The sequence below is a fragment of the Diabrotica virgifera genome, chromosome 2 (assembly GCF_917563875.1).
Source record: "Diabrotica virgifera virgifera chromosome 2, PGI_DIABVI_V3a".
Taxonomy (NCBI): domain Eukaryota; kingdom Metazoa; phylum Arthropoda; class Insecta; order Coleoptera; family Chrysomelidae; genus Diabrotica; species Diabrotica virgifera.
The window spans coordinates 123467349-123486714 of NC_065444.1; the positions used below are offsets into that span (position 1 = coordinate 123467349).

Consider the following 19366-nt stretch of genomic DNA (forward strand, 5'->3'; position numbering starts at 1 on the left):
TTGGTCAACGGAAATAGCATTAATAATATTAATGCTATTAATTAAGTGACATGGAAGATCTGCAGTACATAATACAACATGTATACAATGCATGTGAAAGGTACGGACTGCAAATGAATCTCAAGAAAACGGAATCAATGATATTCTCAAAAAAAAACCACAAAACGTAGATAACCTGATCATCAATAATACAACGATCGAAAGAGTAACAACACAAATATTTAGGAACGTGGTTAACCGAAGATGGAGATCCAACAAAAGAAATCAGATCTAGAATAGAAATGGCAAGAAACACGTTCATAAAATTAAAGAACTTACTTTGCAACCGTAACCTTAATCTAGAGATCCGCACAAGAAGGCTACGTTGTTACGTTTTTTCTTCTTTACTATACGGCATGGAAGCGTGGACAATAAAACAGTCTGAAATCAAAAAATTAAACTCCTTTGAGATGTGGTGCTACAGGAGAATCCATAGAATATCGTGGACTGAAAAAGTAACTAATATAGAGGTGTTACAAAGAATGAAAAAAGAATGTGAAGTAATAAAAACTGTTAAAATTAGAAAGATTCAATATCTGGGTCATATAATGAGGGGCGAGAAGTACGTATTACTTAGGTTAATTATGCAAGGGAAGATACAAGGGAAGAGAAAGCCAGGACGACGCAAAATATCATGGCTAAGAAATTTGAGAGAGTGGTTCAGTTGCAGCTCATTAGAATTATTCGGAAGTGCGGCCAATAAAATTAAAATAGCGATGATGATTTCCAACCTCCGATAGGGGAAGGAACCTGAAGAAGAAGAAGATTTCTCCCAGGTAGAAATGGTTGCATTCACAGGGTATTTTAAAGATGCGGTTTTATTACCTTTCTTGTGTGTTGTTGGGTTTGATTTTGGTTTTCTTTTTAACAGGATAGATCTCAGTATGTTGGTTGTTTTAAATGCTGTGTTGTTGTGATATTGTACTTGTTTCCTATCATTTTCAATGTTTCTGATAAGCCCGTTACATAATAATATTGTTGAGTTCTTTTTTTGTGAGCGCTTCTGGATTGCTTCTGGAGTACGGAATTAACGGAGTACTTATATAGAAAAAGAATATCAGAGAAGATTGATGATAATGAAATACTAGAAAACGACAACATCGAGGAAAGCTGGGAAAAACTCAAAAGTAACATAATTAACGCCGCAACAGAATCACTTGGAGAGAGGAAAGTAACGAATACCAATATATCAAAAAAGAAAATCCCATGGTTTCGAGAGGAAGTGAAGATAAAATGTGAAGAAAAGAAGAAAGCCTTTTTACAATACAGAACACAACAAGCACAACAGGCATACAACCATTATAAAAGAATTAGAAACGAAACAAATACTTTAGTCAGACAAATAAAAAGAGAACACTGGGAGAGTTTCTCAAAAACAGATGGAACACGACTTCTACGGAACACAAAAGGAAATATGGAGAATGATCAGAGGACAAAGAAAAGAGATGAACGAACTAATAAAAACGAAACACATTCAGAAGGAAACGGGCAGACTATTTTCGATCTCTGTTTCTGTTTGCTAAAGATAACGATAACGAACCACCAACACCTGAAGTGACAACAAACGAAGAAATAAATATTGAAGAAGCAGAGGTAACGAAAGCATTAAGGAAATTAAAAAATAGAAAATCGCCAGGAGAGGACAGAATATCGAATGAACTCCTAAAGTATGGAGGACAAGACCTGACCAAACAATTATTAAAACTAATCCAAAAAATAATAGAACAAAACAGAATACCACAAGAATGGAGATCAAGCATCCTAATACCTCTCTTCAAAAAGGAAGAAAAATTGGACCCGGAGAATTACAGAGGAATTAATTTATTAAACACAACACTAAAATTAACGACCAAAGTGATAACAAAGAAACTGAATAAAATTATAACATTAGCAGAAGAACAACAAGGTTTTAGCTCGGGAAGATCATGCACCGACGCTATATTTATAATGAGGCAGATTCAAGAAAAATCGTTAGAATACAACAAACCGGCATACTTATGTTTCGTGAACCTTAAGAAGGCTTTTGACAGGGTCAAATTAAAGGACGTTCTCCATTTATTGTACGCAAGAGAGGTAACTCTAGGAATAATTAAAACGATCGAAAATATCTACCAGAACAACACAATAAAAGTAAAAGTAGATGAAGAACTAACTGACCCAATTGAAGCTGGCAATGGGATAAGACAGGGAGATTCCCTGAGTCCTCTGTTGTTCAACCTGATCATGGACGAAATAATAAAAAAAGTAAGAACAAAAAAAGGATACCAAATGGGAGAAAAACAACTTAAAATAATCTGCTATGCAGACGACGCAATACTAATCTCTCAAAGTGAAGATGATTTACAACGTATGCTGCACGAATTTAATGTAACCGCTAGAAAATTTAACATGTTAATTTCCACAAAAAAGACTAAATGCATGGTTATAACAGCAGATCTAATAAGGTGTAAATTAGAGCTGGAGGGTCAAATAATAGAACAAGTCATGGAGTTTAAATATCTAGGCATCACACTATGCAGCTACGGAAAGCTCGAAACAGAAGTGGAAGATCAGGTGAATAAAGCAAACAGAGCCGCAGGTTGCCTGAATGAAACAATATGGAGAAATAAAAACATCGGAAAAGAAGTGAAAGGCAGAATTTACAAAACAGTCATCAGACCAATTATGACATACGCGGCAGAAACACGACCTGATACAGAAAGGACAAAAAGAATGCTAGAAACAGCAGAGATGAAAACATTGCGAAAAATCGATGGTAAGACGCTGTGGGATAGAGCTAGAAGTGCAGATATACGAAGGAGATGCAAGGTGGACATCATTAATAACTGGGTGAAAAGCAGAAGAGTAGAATGGAACGACCACATAAGCCGAATGACAAAGCAAATAGAGTAGTAAGGACGGCGAGAGACGGTTCCCCAATAGGAAGACGATCAGTGGGAAGATCACGAAAAAGATGGAATGACAACTTACTGGAGGCACATTGAAAAACAGACAGAGTAATGTCTATATAAAAAGAAGGAGAAGAAGAAGAAGCTTCTGGATTGCATGAGGTGTTTTTTGTTTCCTGTCTTCAATATTGTGGATTTCCTTGTTTACAAATAACAATGGGTAAGTAAATCCTACAATATTCGAGTAAGCTCGAAGCTTTTAACTTATCGTAACTTTAAAAAAATAATTGAGGCAATGGTAAAAAATAATATAGGTTCAAAAGTAAGGCGATATTTATTGATAGATACAAATATTGACGTATGGACCACATACGTCTTTACACAATTTATTGTACATAATATATTTACGAAACAGTTACAATGAACTAAATGAATTCGCCGGTGAGAGATGCTGTATTTATTGCCAATCTGGCGGCACACTATGTATGCTATTCGGAGTAATCTAGAAAATATTTCAATATTACCTTGTGAATTCTATTAGGCCAAACAGCGGGTCTCGATTCACAAACACCAGTCTCTGATTCACTCACGTACAATCTATTTATAAAATCAAGATTTCAAAGTCAGGGTTTCTGTTATACAGAAAGGAAATAATCAAGGAAGGCTATGAAGTATTTATTATACAAATTTCAGTAAATAACTTGATTTTATTTTAACTTATATATTTCAAGTTCTATATCTTTCTGCTTTATGCAATTTTCTTATCAAGCCAAGAAATATATTGATATATACATAAGTGTAAAAAAACCATTTTATTCTTCTTCTTTCTGCTTCTTGATATTAGCCAAATAGCCTGTTTTATCTTTATACAATTGCCGCTCCTTGCTCCTTTCTTTTCGGGGACTACCTATGTCCCAATGTACTACAGGTGATTTATCTCAAACAATTCTCACCACTCTTTATTCTTTATTCTGTTGATGTAATCATCTTAATCTTTTTCATATTTAATACCAAATTTTTAATATCTAAGAGCTTTCATGTAGGTACAATACTTTCGTTTATTCCTCTGTTAGGAGTGCCTGTTCAACCAGCCGTATTTTAGATTTTTTAACTTATAACTTCTATTGCATCTCTTTCCATCCATTCACTACTCAAGGTTATTAGCAACATGTCGATTTATATTGTAGTAATTTACTTTTAAGTACAATTGCTTAATTAATTTACACTCGATGAAAGATTAGAACATACAAGGAACCTACACCTGGAACATACAATGGAGCATAAAAATATCAGAAATCCTGACAGAAATAAAAAAAAAATAAGTGTCATGTTACAAGAATACAGCTAAGAGAGGAAGAAGAAAGGTCTTTTGGAAATAAGGAAAGGTGGGAATAACTTTTTGAAACAAATATGGTACCAATTACGTTGGAAGTTTTTTACTTCTATATAACGGTATAATTCAGCGTCATTTAATTCAATTATGTAAATTTGTAGTTAATGTGATGGATTTCTTGGATATTGACTACTTGGTAGTTGACATTCACCAAGAGAAAGAATACATCACTACCACATAAATATTTTCCTATAGATACACACACGAGCCCCTCTCAGAACTTCTGATTGAGTACTTCGGAGAGCAATTTTGACGGGTGATCTCAGCAGCAGATCACCCAGTTCGGTGATTCTTCCACAAATCCAAGTGGCAGACTGCAGACATCTTTCAGACCTTCTTGTAGATATGTCTATTAAAAAATCACCAACGCTGATTACACGTTCATTGATGTTTGAATGGCTACATCAATTACATCAGATCATCGCCCTAGTTAAATCAGAACTATGGACTCCTAGACAAAGATTATCATACTCCTATAGAAGAGATTATAGCAAGTAAAATTGGGAACTTCTCAATTCATCTCAACCAAAGTTGTCAAGTTGCCGGCAATCTCACGTCAACTAATCTAGCAGACCTAAGAATTTTCAAAATTGAAAGGCTTTTTTAAGAAGCTTCAAATTTATCAATGGCAAACATCTATACTTCAACTCTACCACCAATAATCCTCGGTAAAATCCAAAACCAAGCACAGACTAATCAGAGAGTATAAAAGATTCCGAGACTCTCCCATCAAATCAGAATACTACCCCCTCTGTGTCCCGATCAAACTAGATATCAACATGCTGAAACAATAATAGTGGAAACAGGTTATGGCTAATCTGGACTACCGAGACACGGACGCAAATTCTGGCAAAACATAACCAGACCAAACATTAAACATTATTCTCACCAAAAAGTAAATAATACACTCACCGCATAAAATTCCGCCACACAAAATTTTTGATTAAGTTTGACAATTTATAACTTTATTATTAATTTTTACTCCGATTTTCATTATTCTTGCATTCAGTAGGTACCTGCTTTGATGTCGTTTGTTATTATTCCGGTAAAAAAAAGTTTTTGCTTAGATGGAATTATACGGGAGTGAATGTAAGCGTTGTATTTTCTCCTAACTTTAAAAAATTCTGTGGAAAAATTGGAGGGCTGATTTTGTTACATATTCCTTTTGACAGCAGATCCTTATAGTCTTGACAGTCTTTTATTTCTTGGTTATTTTACATAAAATGAACCTCATTTTTTTCTAAACCAACTTATAAATAAATACCTTATTTATCTATATTGGCGTCCAATACCCATCTTGAATATTCTTCTATTAGTTTACGTAGCATATACTCCATATACTGCATATACTCTTCCCTGTCATTTGCAATGGTTGTCCCCTTACTACACCTTTACGCAGTAAATTCTTTATCTGTGTTGTTATCCTTTTTGTTATTTTTTTCTACTTTTTTCGTACAGTTTTCGTAGTCGTTTTCGCAGATTTTCTTACCACCTTTAAATAATTCGTCATCTTATCGTTGTTTAGAACACTTCACCAGTTGGTAAATTGATTTTGTGAATGTCTCTTGTTTTTCACATAAGACAAAGTTTCTGACAGTTTCTGTAGTGGTTGATTACAAAGACTCTGATTATCTTTGTCCAATCTAAGCAAAGTCTAAATCGGTGTTGAAATAAATAATAAATGGATATAAATGTTTTATTTTATAACACAAACACTTTTTACAAACACTATACAATGTACAATAATAGCGGTTACGAATTTTAATACACAACTTTGCTATGTCTTAGCGAACTGTGAGTAAACGTGGACCGCGTTCTGAGTGTTAAGCTTAATCGTGATAGTGAGAGAATCGAGAATAATTCACGTAATAAACGCGAGATTGTCCAAACTATGTACGAAACGAAAGTAACGGACGAATAGTAAACTAACACTACATAAGTATGTAGGTACATTGAGACTAAAATACACTGAGCTGTATAAACACGACCGACTAACTCTGTGACTGGTTGGTAACTAATAGTCTAGGCACCAGAGGGGTCACCGTGTTCTTTTTAATTCTGATGGACAAACTCAACGGTTTCTTATGGATTTTTGGCTGCTGATTACGAATTTCGAGGGTGGATTTCGATCCGAGTAGCCAAAAAATTGTTATAAACAATTTAATTGTTTATAAGGCTCTGGCTCATAAACTAAAAGAGATAAAGTTTCAAATAAAATTTGTTCTTTAATAAAAAACGAAGAAAAAACGTCTAACAAACTCAAATCCAATAATTAGAACTCAAGATATTGTAAAATTAGTGCACAATGCAAATTTCAAATTGCCAAATAAGTATTTTTCGAAGCCTCATCGATCGTAACTCGGCTTCTACGTATGCAAATGAGCATTAGAAGGTCTCATTTTAAGGCTTAATTAATAGGTTTCCAAACATAGTTTGTTAAATTATTTTGTCTTCATTTCTTTTAATGTTATACGCGTTTGAATTTATAATTTCCTTAAAAATTTTTACATTCATTTGTTTATAAGGATTTCAAGCAAATTTGAGCCATAAAAATTTATACTTTAATTAACAATAATGATAGAAGAACTCAAAAGGAACAATTTGAGCTTATGAAAATGTTCGTAAGTTTATTTTTGGCCAAGATATCGATATTTTAATGGCGCGCTATGAGGTGCAAGATTGGCTCACAGTCAAGTAATATCGCGGTAAACACACCGATCGGCTGCTCTCGTGTTACATTATTTTGCTCAGGAGGCATTGCCTATTAATAAATAATATCAGCTGACTTTTTAGTTATATTTGTGAAATATTAGTTTTTAATGTTTTTTTTTCTCATTTAGTACAAAAAATAAAGACAAAGTAAATAGAATGAAAGGTTATACGAGGTACAGTATGATGATTTAATATAAGAATTATACAAAATTTTATTAGGATTTTCAAAAATGAAAAATGAATATAACGTATATATACATAGAAATTATAATTTGCATGGAGAAGTTAGCACGTGAACCTTTACACTGTGAGTATGAGCTGATCTTGCTCCTCATAGCGCGCCATTAAAATATCGATATCTTGGCCAAAAAAAAAACTTACGGACATTTGCATAAGCTCAAATTGTTCCTTTTGAGTTCCTCTATTATTATTGTTAATTAAAGTATAAATAAGGAATAAGCTGTTGTCTGATCGGCCTATGGAGGAGCGGTACGGCAAGGGATAAGAGCTTGCGGCTCGGTGACACTCCTCCATAGATTCCTACCGAAAGGGCGTTGACGCCTAAAAACGGTGTATATATAAAGTATAAATGTTTATGGCTCAAATTTGCTTGAAACCCTTATAAACAAATTAATGTCTAATTTTTTAAAGAAAATTATAACTTCAAACGGGTATAACTTTAAAACAAATGAAAACAAAGTAATTTAACAAACTTTGTTTGGAAGCCTATTAATTAAGCTTTAAAATGAGACCTTCTAAGGCTCATTTGCATGCGTAGACGCCGAGTTACGATTGATTAAGCTTCGAAAAATACTTATTTTATCTTGTGTTCTAATTATTGGATTTAAATTTAGTAAACGATTTTTTCTTCGTTTTTTATTAAGGAACAAATTTTATTTGAAACTTTTTTGTATCTCTTTTAGTTTATGAGCCAGAGCCTTATAAACAATTAAATTGTTTATAACAATTTTTCGACTACTCAGATCGAAATCCAACCTCGAAATTCGTAATCAGCAGCTAAAAATCCATAAGAAACCGTTCAGTTTGTCCATCAGAATTGAAAAGGACACGGTGATCTCTATTTGGCGCCTATACTATAACCAGACTAACTTAGCACTGAGCAGAATAAGAAATCGGTTTCTTTAGACTTTTACAATGACGGGGAAATCTTCTTTTTTTGTTTTAATGGCTTCCACGTCGTGGTGATACCTCAGGACGGGGAAATCAATAATTAACTTTTGTGCGTGTCCAATTTAAATTTTACAGTAAATAAACCTTTTAGGGCAGTAAGGTACCACAAAGAGCTTTTGGTAGTTTAGGGAACATAAAAATGCAATAGTGAACTGAACTTAAGCTTCTAATCCCAGCTATGTTTATCCAAATATGGTGAATTTAGGCTATAAAGTGTTTTTATATGAAGACTGAAAACGTATGAGAAAGAAAAAAAAACTCAGGATCGAAATTATGAATTTGTTTTTAGAGCGTAAAGGTTTATAAGTCAAAAGGTTTGCGACAGTCAACGGAAATACGGAGAACTCCAATGGATTAGTAATTTAATGATTTTACTCATATTCGAGTTAAAAGGGCAGATGTCCGAACATGTGTAGAAAGTAAAACATGCGATAAATTATATGAAGATCGTATAAGTAGAAATATATTATCGATATGCTATAAGGTTGTAAAAATCGTGTTACTTTTTTGCGTGCCATGTTCTTGGTCGTAAGTTTCTTATACGCGAATATTGTTTTCTTCCTGGACCTCGTGCTCCTGTGTAGGTTTACACTTTTTTCCATGTAAGTTATTTTTAGATAGTTCTATGAACTTAAAAAATCGATAGGTCGTGTAGTACGAAAGGCCAAAATATTAATTGTCCTTTCTTCCGGTCAAACCTAAATAAACGGCAAAAATTCTAAGTTTTCTTGACCTCAAGCTGGGTTACTTGTTAATAGTTTATTTGTACATATCACGCACCCTTATACTTATGATATCTATTTATGAATACAACATTCTTTCCACCAAATACCACCAAAATGTTTTAAGAATACATACTCCAATTTTTACTATTTATCAGATTAGTTTTATTATAATTATCTAATATGTATACTAAAATCACAATACAAAGATGCACGCACTATACTGCGTTCCACGGTCACCTTTCAGTACAGACTCTTATGAAGAACAGTGTTGCCAAGAGATATTAATATGTTTATTAAATAAATGTTAAAGTATTTTTATACCTCACTTGGTCTATTAAATTTGTCAGTATGTATGAGAAATCTTGTAAGCTGTCAAAGCAAGGGGAGTTTAGCTCGGTGGTAGCGCGTTCGATCGGAGATTGAAGAGGTTCCTGGTTCAAATCCATGTGTTATCTAACTTTTTTTTTATTTTTAGTATTGTTTTAATAAAAATTTTTGGAAAGTAGTAAGTAAAAATTAGTTTAATCTTTAAATACAAATAACCTGTTGAAAGTATATTTATTTCGTTGAAATCATATAATAGAAGTATAACTTCTTACGTGCGTACAAAGTACACGTGTTAAAAATTACATTTTTAAGGCACATATGTGAATTGCAGAATTCGCTTCGCTCATTCTGCAAACTTTCACATGCGTGCCTTAAAATTGTACTTTTAACACTTATATCATAAATATTGTAACTAATAAATATAATATTAATCACAGGCTAATTATAATTAATATTCAAATGATATATTGTTAATATCGTATAAATATCTTTCATAGTAGTAGGTACCTATCTATGAATTATTTAAAAATAAATACTAAAACCCACAGATTTTCAAATCAAGATGTTTTGGACTTCTGGAATATTCTATTTAGACGGACTTTAAGTTTGTCTGCTTAAAACCGGCAACACTGAGCTGCAAGGTTCCATAAGTTTTACATTGGGATATGCTGCCCACACTGCAAAGTGATTGCGGAACGCAGAATAGAAATAAACAAACTAAGACATGTTTATATACATACATTGTAAATTATGATTTGGGAGTGCTCCTCGTGACATTCAACGTGTCGTGGTTTGTTTATTTTTAGTGCATCTTTATTCTGATTGTAGTATAGTTGTCCACAAGTAATTGATCAAAGGTTTAAAAGAAAGTGACAAGTGGTGTTTATGTTCTTAAATCCCTGATATTACTGGGAACGCTATATTAACAAAATCTCTCTCCGTGGCGTTACAACCCTTCGTGAGTTTTAGCAACAACATGCCTCCACTCTTCTCTGTCTTTAGCAACCTCTATCCAGTTCTCCATACCCATAGCTTTCACGTCTCCTGCTATAGTATCTCGTCTCCTGCTATATTATCTCGCCACCGGAGCATATTAACAAAATGAGGCGAATTAATTATCATTTTACCGCTGTATTAACCGGCACTTAATGAGGCAACAAGACAATACTGGGCAAAAACTAACAGGGCTTGAAGAACTATATTAACTTTTATACTAAATACAGTTTTTTACATAAAATCCGAATCTGAAATAAAAATATGGGTCTCCAGTTCAAATATTAAAAAAATGGAAGTTCCTATTTAAAGGAAACCCCAGTAACATAGGCAAAATGCCCTCACTCCCAGAATTACCTAATTGTTTTTCATTTTTTTACGTTACGTTACGCTATGTGAATAAAAAATAAGACTTAATGCAATTTAAATCCTTCACCCCTTCGCCTCCTCCACCACCAAAAAAGTTATTTTTCGTTTTTTTGTTTTAGATGGGATGCCACCAATTTACAAATTTCAAAAAATTAACAGGTGTAGTTGAGGCTTTCAAAAAATATTGTTCTGTATTTTTTTTTTAAATTCCCACCTATAAATGCATCCCACCTAATAAAAAATAAAAACGAAAATGGCGTTTTTGGTTTTGGGGGGAGTGGGAGGGATAGAGGGTTAAAATTGAGCTGAGTCTTATTGTTTGATCACATAGAGCGTAACAAAATAAACAAAAATGAATTCAGGGGGTGAGGGCATTTCGCCTGTCTTAACGGAGGTTACCCTTTCTTGAAATATTTTACCGCCCCGCTTATTTTGGCACACTCGGTACGTTGTTTACTCATTAGAAAATGTAATATTTTTCAACGAATTTTAACCACGATTAATTATAATACTATTCGTATTTTACAGTGAGTAATTTCATTATTTTTTTGTTTTAGCGAATGAAGTTTTAAGTAGGTAAGTAAGTGGATAAGCTCCTTTACGTATTTTTATATACAAACCATATCAACTACATTTTTGCGAAAAAACATTAATTTATTGAAACTGCTACAGATCTTAAAAATTAAACGCACCATTTAGCAAATCATAGTTTATTTAAATGACTATTTTATTTTAAGCAGTATACACTCCCAGATTCTTCAGTTGTTTCTTAGTTTTACCTTAACTGTATGCAAATTAGAATATCAAATGTAACACTACAAGTGCCTTGCAAATACCTCAGTGATATTTAAACAAATTATACATTGACTTTCATTAATGATATTTACGTTTCTCTTTTTTTTTTGTAAATACATATCCCATTTCTGTTTTTTTTTAGTTCAAACGTTTAAAGTGGCGCCCTATTCTTGAGAAGAGTTGTTCTCTTCGCTGTTTCCTTTTTGGTGTTTTGTATATCTTTTCTTTCTGGGGTTCTCACCTCTATTAATGACCCAGCCAATAATCTACCAGTACTGAGAAATGGAGCATTCGGGCCTAATGTGTACTGGCGTTCTAAGAATTATTCTTCATAATTTAGATCAATATAGATATAGTACAGGTTTGGATATATTTTTTCTGGAATATATATCGCCTATTACTATCTTATCATTGTACATAAGAATATTCTTATATACTGTGTTTATTTGATTATAAAAGTATTCTTGTGTATACTATTCTCTTGAAATGGTGCGTGTATGGTGCATCATATAAAATTATGAATTTTACATTTTGAAAGTATTATTTTGTGCATCTCTTTATGGCTTACTTTATTTATGGATATCGTTTTTCTCCAATTATTCTGATTATTTTTGATAATAATTCATATTTTTAAGAAATAAAAAAAGTATACTCACTTGAAAGAAGAAAGAAATATAGATTGTCAACACAAGAAATGCGTGACCAATTCATTCACAGTCTCTATTAGAGGTGCTGAAGAGGTATCTACTTGTTACAAAATCATGAATACCGTGCATGACTGCCGCGACACCTAGCGACACCTTCACCTAACATTTTTGGATCTCACAATTTGAGGTTAGGCATAAAATATGATACATACATATATTGTGAACTTGCAAATTAATAATAATTAGTTTTTAACTATGTTTTCCAATTTATGTACAAAACTAATGTAGTACTTATTCAGAACTGGGTTTCTAAATATTCATCACAATTTATCTTTCAACGCCAAACGGAAAAAAAGGAAAATATATATCTCCCCACTTACTATTTTGATTATTATTAGCACAATTAAATACGCAGAGTTTATTTATCATTTTTGATAAAATTTGCTATACAAACAATGACAATGGCATTACTTACAAAGATAGCTCCAATATTGTCATATTTCGCCGCCATTCACGCTGGCATCGTTTCAGGGTACCCACACATGGCCACGCACGGAGCGAATACAAAAGCGTAACAAAAATAATAAGTAGTAACGACAATCATATTCCGATATTAACATATGGGGCACAAACATGGACAATCACAAAAAAGAATATGAACATACTCAGAGTCACTCAACACTCGATGGAAAGAGCAATGCTTGGCATATCAATTAAGGACAGAAAAACAAACACATGGATAAGACAGAAAACCAAAGTCACCGATGTGGTACAAAAATCACTAAAATTGAAATGGGAATACGCTGGACATGTAGCTAGGAGCGATCTTAACAAATGGCACAGAACAATTCTAACCTGGAGACCATACGAACACAAAAGACCCAGAGGCAGACCTCCTATGAGATGGACAGATGATCTGAAACGAACTGCCGGGAAAAATTGGCTACAAGTAGCGTACAACAAAAAACAATGGAAAGGAAGACTTGAAGAGGCTTATGTTCAGATGTGGACGTGAATGGCTAGACGAAGAAGAAGAAGAAGAACGACAATCAACACCTCTATTCACGTGGTCTGTGTATGTATGTATATCTTTACAAGCTACATTTCTTCAACTGAATAATACTTATAGTGAGATTATTTTCATCTTTTCCAAATTTTGGTTTTGGTGGAATGTACTGCACAGTTTGATTTTGCGTGTGTAGAATGCATCAGCCGCTCAAAGCTAAAAGGGGCACGTTTTATTTATTTGCTTTTGAAAATATTTACCTTCAGTTGCATTATATCATGTAATATACAAAAATAAATTATTGGCATCTACACAATAAGCGAACCAAAGATTGTTAAAGTAATTGGATGTAATATGAACTTGGAGTTGTGGATTTATATACAAAAAAAAATGTGTAAAATGGTAAAAACTTTATTGTTGAATTGTTAACATAGATTCTAATATCGTGATGACAAAAATGCATTAAGACCAAACACAACTTACCACAACCAAACAAAGAATTAGACAAGCTGGACGATTGATGACCAGTTGCGGTTCAGGTCAAGAGGATGGTGGAGAGATATGGTAAAGTCAGTTTATAACTTGACTAAATATGGCTCTGATGGGTAGGCTTTTTCTTTGCGTAGAACTAAAACCCAGGGTGCGTCTTGGCTGACTGCACAACTCGCTTCCATCTCGAACGGTCGTACATTGGGTCGTACATCGTTCATTGGGAACGTTGGGTTATTGTATATTTTGTCTCTCCATCTCATTCGTGGTCGTCCTAAGGGCCTTCTTACTGGGAGGGCTTCCTCCCAGATTAACTTGCCAAGGCGGTTATTAGGGAGTCTATGGACATGTCCAGCCCATCTCAGTAGTGATGTTGAAAAAGTAACTATTCGTTACAAAGTACTCGTTACTTACGAATACCGAAAGTAACGATTATTATACAGAGAGGCAAATCGTTACTTTGATTACTCTGATTACTTCGTTACTTCGTACCAATCGTGTCAGAGCTAGTAACGACTATTGTATCTACTTTGATTACTCTGATTACTTCGTTACTTTTATGTACCAATCGTATCAGAGCGAGTAACGACTATTGTATCTACTTTGATGACTTTGATTACTCTGATTACTTCGTACCAATCGTATCAGAACGAGTAACGACTATTGTATCTACTTTGATTACTCTGATCACTTCGTACTTCGTGAAGGTCGTTATTATATTGGAATACATATACAAAATATCTACCTACTGAGAAATACGATTCTCGATATGATTACCGGTACTCAAATACAAAAGTAACAAAAGTAATCATAGTAATTAAATCATTTTTATCTCTTAGGTGAAGGTCGTTGTTATATCGGAATACCTATACAAAATACGATTCTAGATATGATTACCGATACTCAAATACAAAAGTAACAAAAGTAGGTAATCATAGTAATTAAAGTAACGAATACTGTAAATGGTTACTTTATACAAAATACCTACCTACTGAGAAATACGATTCTCGATATGATTACCGGTACTCAAATACAAAAGTAACAAAAGTAATCATAGTAATCAAAGTAACGAATACTGTAAATTATTACTTTTTACAAAAGTAACGAATACTCGAAAGTAACTATAATCAACATGACTACATCTCAGACGTTGAGATTTATTTCTTGGACTATGTCGCTCACTCTATACATCTTCTTGACCTCAGCATTTGTGCTTATCCGGTATTGGCTATTAGGGTCGTGAAAAGATCCAAATATTCTGAAGCTATTTCTTTGTGGCATTTTTGTAATTAACTATTCTAAATGGGAAATAAATAATCCAAATATTCTTCTTAAGATTTTTCTTTCAAAACATCTAAGTTTTCTTTCAATTGCTTTGGTCAGAGTTCACGTCTCACGCCCATACTTGAGAACCGGTCTAATCACTGTTTTATATATTCTGATCTTTGATGTTCGTGTTAGGCTCTTAGATTTAATAGTATTGTGGAGGCTATACATACATCTGTTTGCTGCCTGAATTCTCCCTTTAATCTCTTCCGTGCTATCGTTATCTGCAATGATTGTTGGTCAGAGATATTTATAACTCTCCACTATTTCAAAGTCATATGGGTCTATTGTAACATTTTGCTCTATTCGATCTCGTCCCTTTTGTCTGTTGATTCACATGTATATGGGTTTTCTCTTCATTTACCATTAAACCAGTTTTCTTTGCCTCGACCTCCAATTTACTGAAAGTCTCCTTCACATTGGTGACTATGTTTCACACAATGTCAATGTCTTCCGCGTATGCTAGTAGTACATCTGCTATCTTAGATTAGATACTTCCTTTTTATCGATGTCTTTGGCTACCAGAAGTCTAAAATCTTTGCAAATAATATAATGCACTGAATTAGTACTTATACAGTATGGTCACGTATGGTGCAAATGAAAGGAATAAATTCGATATTTCAAAAACCGGCGACATTAAGGAAAAATTCCGAAACAGGTTGATTTTTATATTTAAAGTTTGATATTTTAGCATATATATCACACAAGTGACGTCATCTATCTGGGCGTGATGACTTAATCGATGACTTTTTAATGAGAATAGGGGCCGTGTGCTAGATCATTTGAAAGGTTATTCAATTCTCTACTCAGTAATGTAAACATTAAAATACTTATTTATACAGGGTGTCCAAAAACATTTTTTTAAATTAAATTAATTGACAAAAAAGAAGAATGTATGTAATTTATTTAATTCAAAATACTTTTTACTCTTATCATAAAACAGAAAAAAAATGTTTATTTGAAAAATAAACGTTGATTTTCGCTTGAATTCGATGTTTAAGCCAGATCTCGCTAGGTACCTGCTTTTTGGAAGTTTGAACATTTAATTTAAGCGAAAAACAATGTTTATTTTTCAAATAAACATTTTTTTCATGTTTTCTGATAGTAGTAAATGTATTTTGAATAAAAAATTACATACATCGATGTTAATGTTTATATTACTGAATAGAGAATTGAATAACCTTTCAAATTAGCTAGAACACGACCCCTATTCTCATTTAAAAAATCATTGATTACGTCATCACGCCTAGATGGATGACGTCACTCGTGTGATATATATGCAAAAATATCATAATTTAAAAATAAAAATCGACCTGTTTCGGGATTTTTCCGTAAAGTCGCCGGTTTACGAAATAACGAATTTATTCCTTTTATTTGCACCACACTGTATACTAATACATATTAATAGAAATAAAGTCTACAGTGTGTTCCAACGAAAATTTGACCCATCCCCCAGAAACTCAGAAACTGAGAGTTTTTTCACAATTTGGAAAAACACATCAATTTGTATTGGAAGGGGGACGAATTTTCATGCAAAATTCATGCCCTCCTCCTACTGCCCCGCATCAACTCCCTGTTTTTTTTTTTAATAGGAAGTGTAGTCGAGTTGCACATCATTTGAAAGCTATTTTTTTTCTCTACGCGACTCTTTATTTTGTTTTTAATTTGCGGAATAACTTTAATGATAATTTTGTATTTAACTAATTTATTTTATAATAAATTCGTTAAGTCCAAAATTTTCGTTAAAATTATTCCGAAAATTAAAAAAAATAGGGGCCGTGTAGAGAAAAAAATTACCTTTTGCTATTTAAAAAAAAAGTGGGGGTTGATGCGGGTTAATAGGGGGTTACATTTGGGAGCATGAATTTTGCATGAAAATTCGTCCTCTTCTAGATATATATTGACGTGTTTTTTTAAATTTTGAAGAGGCTCTTGGTTTCTACGATTCTGGGGGGGGGGGGCTCAAATTTTCGTTGGAACAGACTGTATAAAAAATGTTATATATAATGAGTTTATTATAGCTGTCACCGTTTCTCGCATCCTAGCTTCCAAGGATTGCGATCTTTCAAGTCATCTGCTTGTAGAACCCTATCTTCCACATTGCACCATTTACTTCTTAGCTCCGCCATCTTGTTGGCATTTCCTTTTTCTTGCAGTTGGTGGGCATCCACTGTAACATTCTCTTCGACCATCTCTGATCATTCATCCTTTCGACATGGCCATACCATTTCAACCTTTTGCATTTTTTAGTTTCCAGGTTGTCAATGTATGTGCCCATACATTCTCTGATTTCATTATTCCTTACCCTATCTATGAAAATGTTTTGATGTTTAATGGGTATTGCATTTTCAATCCACCTTCAATATGTTAAGCGTCGTTTTCACGCTACGTCTTATTGTACATTTTGTGTGTCATGCAAAACGTACGACAAAACGTACGTTTTGTGAATAAGCGGATTTAATTTTTTCGATTCGACAAGACTTACGTTTTGCTGTTTTCACGCTACGTCTTATAGGGCTTTTCATTCACAGTCATTTGTTTCGAGCTCCTGTCATGTGTCACATAATATTAATATATCTACGTCATACGTTATTGGTAATACCAATGACACAAACCAAAGACGTATGGCGTAGATATATTAATATTATGTGACACATGACAGAAGCTCGAAACAAATGACAATCGATGAAAAGCCCTATTGTACGTTTTGTGTGATAAAATTTGTACTCCGCTTATTCACAAAACGTACGTTTTGTCGTACGTTTTGCATGACACACAAAACGTACAATAAGACGTAGAATGAAAACGAGCCTTTATATCATTCCTACTTTTGGCATCCATTACATGATATCCAAAGTCACAGATATGAACATATTTAAATTTACATTTTATGTTTCTTTTATATGTATAAATTAGTGCATATAAATAAATAGGAAATTGAGTGTATTAAAGAAAATAAGTATATTTTAACTGCATTTTTATTTGGGATTTAGCGATATTAAATAATTTTATGACATACCGGTTTTGTGTATTTGTACTTAGTTACGAAGCACATATTAGTATACTTTAAGCCCGCGGGAGCATAAAGAAATTATTGCAATAGGAAACAACAAAAATCAAACATTTATGCATGCAGTATTATTTTCTGCCATCCATTGTTGAAATTTTGCATATTGTTTGTCGTACGTTTCATTGGATTTTTTCGGTAACAGATTATCAGTCTTTTTTTTTGTATTTTTTAACTATTTCTTCAGAAATATCGAATTTCTCTTGCATTCTGACTTTTTTTTTGATAATGTCACATAGAAAAACTTTGTTTACGTTAATAACAAACTTCTAACCAACATCACTTTCCTAGCAATGCGGTACAATATTACTTCTAATTAATATAAAATAAAATTAAAACTTTAATTGATGCAATGAACTGGTATGACATAAAGTTTTGTATGCACCACGTGCGTTATTAGATGTTTATACCCTCGGGCGACATATACAGGGTGTCCCGAAAAGAATGGTCATAAATTATACCACAGATTCTGGGGTCAAAAATATGTTGATTGAACCTCACTTACCTATATACAATAGTGCACACAAAAAAAGTTACAGCCCTTTGAAGTTACAAAATGAAAATCGATTTTTTTTTCATATATCGAAAATTATTAGAGATTTTTTATTGAAAATGGACATGTGGTATTATTATGGCAGCAACATCTTAAAAAAAAATTAAAGTGGAATTTGTGCACCCCATAAAAATTTTATGGGGTTTTGTTCCTTTAAACCCCCCCAAACTTTTGTGTACGTTTCAATTAAATTATTATTGTGGCACCATTAGTTAAACACAATGTTTTTAAAACTTTTTTGCCTCTTAGTACTTTTTCAATAAGCCAGTGTTTATCGACATATTTTGAATATTTGTTGAATTTACCACATATTTGTATATGGTTAAGTGCGATTATAGAGACCTGTTAATAATCTGAAAATTTATTTATAATTTACATTTTTAGGTATATTTTGAAAAAGAAGCCCCATCTCGATAAAAGGTGACTTGCCAAAAAAAGACTAAGAGGCAAAAAAGTTTTAAAAACACTGTGTTTAACTGATGGTACTACAATAATACTTTAATTGGAACGTACACAAACATTTGGGGGGTTTAAAGGAACAAAACCCCCATAAAAATTTTATGTAAATATATTAAAAAGAAGCCGCATCTCGATAAAAACTGGATTATCGAAAAAATACTAAGAGGCAAAAAAGATTTAAAAGCGTTGTGTTTAACTAATGGTACCACAATAATAATTTAATTAAAACGTACACAAAAGTTGGGGGGGGGGGTTTAAGGGAACAAAACCCCCATAAAATTTTTATGGGGTGGACAAACTTCACTATAATTTTGTTTTAAGATGTTCCTGCCATAAGAATAATACATGTCCATTTTCAATAAAAAATCTCTAATAGTTTTCGATATA

The 19366-nt window shown here is 33.0% G+C and overlaps 1 protein-coding gene across 2 annotated transcripts in view; it reads left to right on the top strand.

The window, feature by feature from the left end:
* The window catches only part of LOC114324627 (ecdysone receptor), a 1502986-nt gene that overhangs the window by 81306 nt on the left and 1402314 nt on the right, over window positions 1-19366 (top strand). For both annotated transcript variants that reach the window (XM_028272498.2, XM_028272499.2), the window contains exon 2: window positions 11195-11213. The gene's annotated coding sequence lies outside the window, so the exon portion shown is untranslated. The remainder of the gene's footprint in view (window positions 1-11194; window positions 11214-19366) is intronic.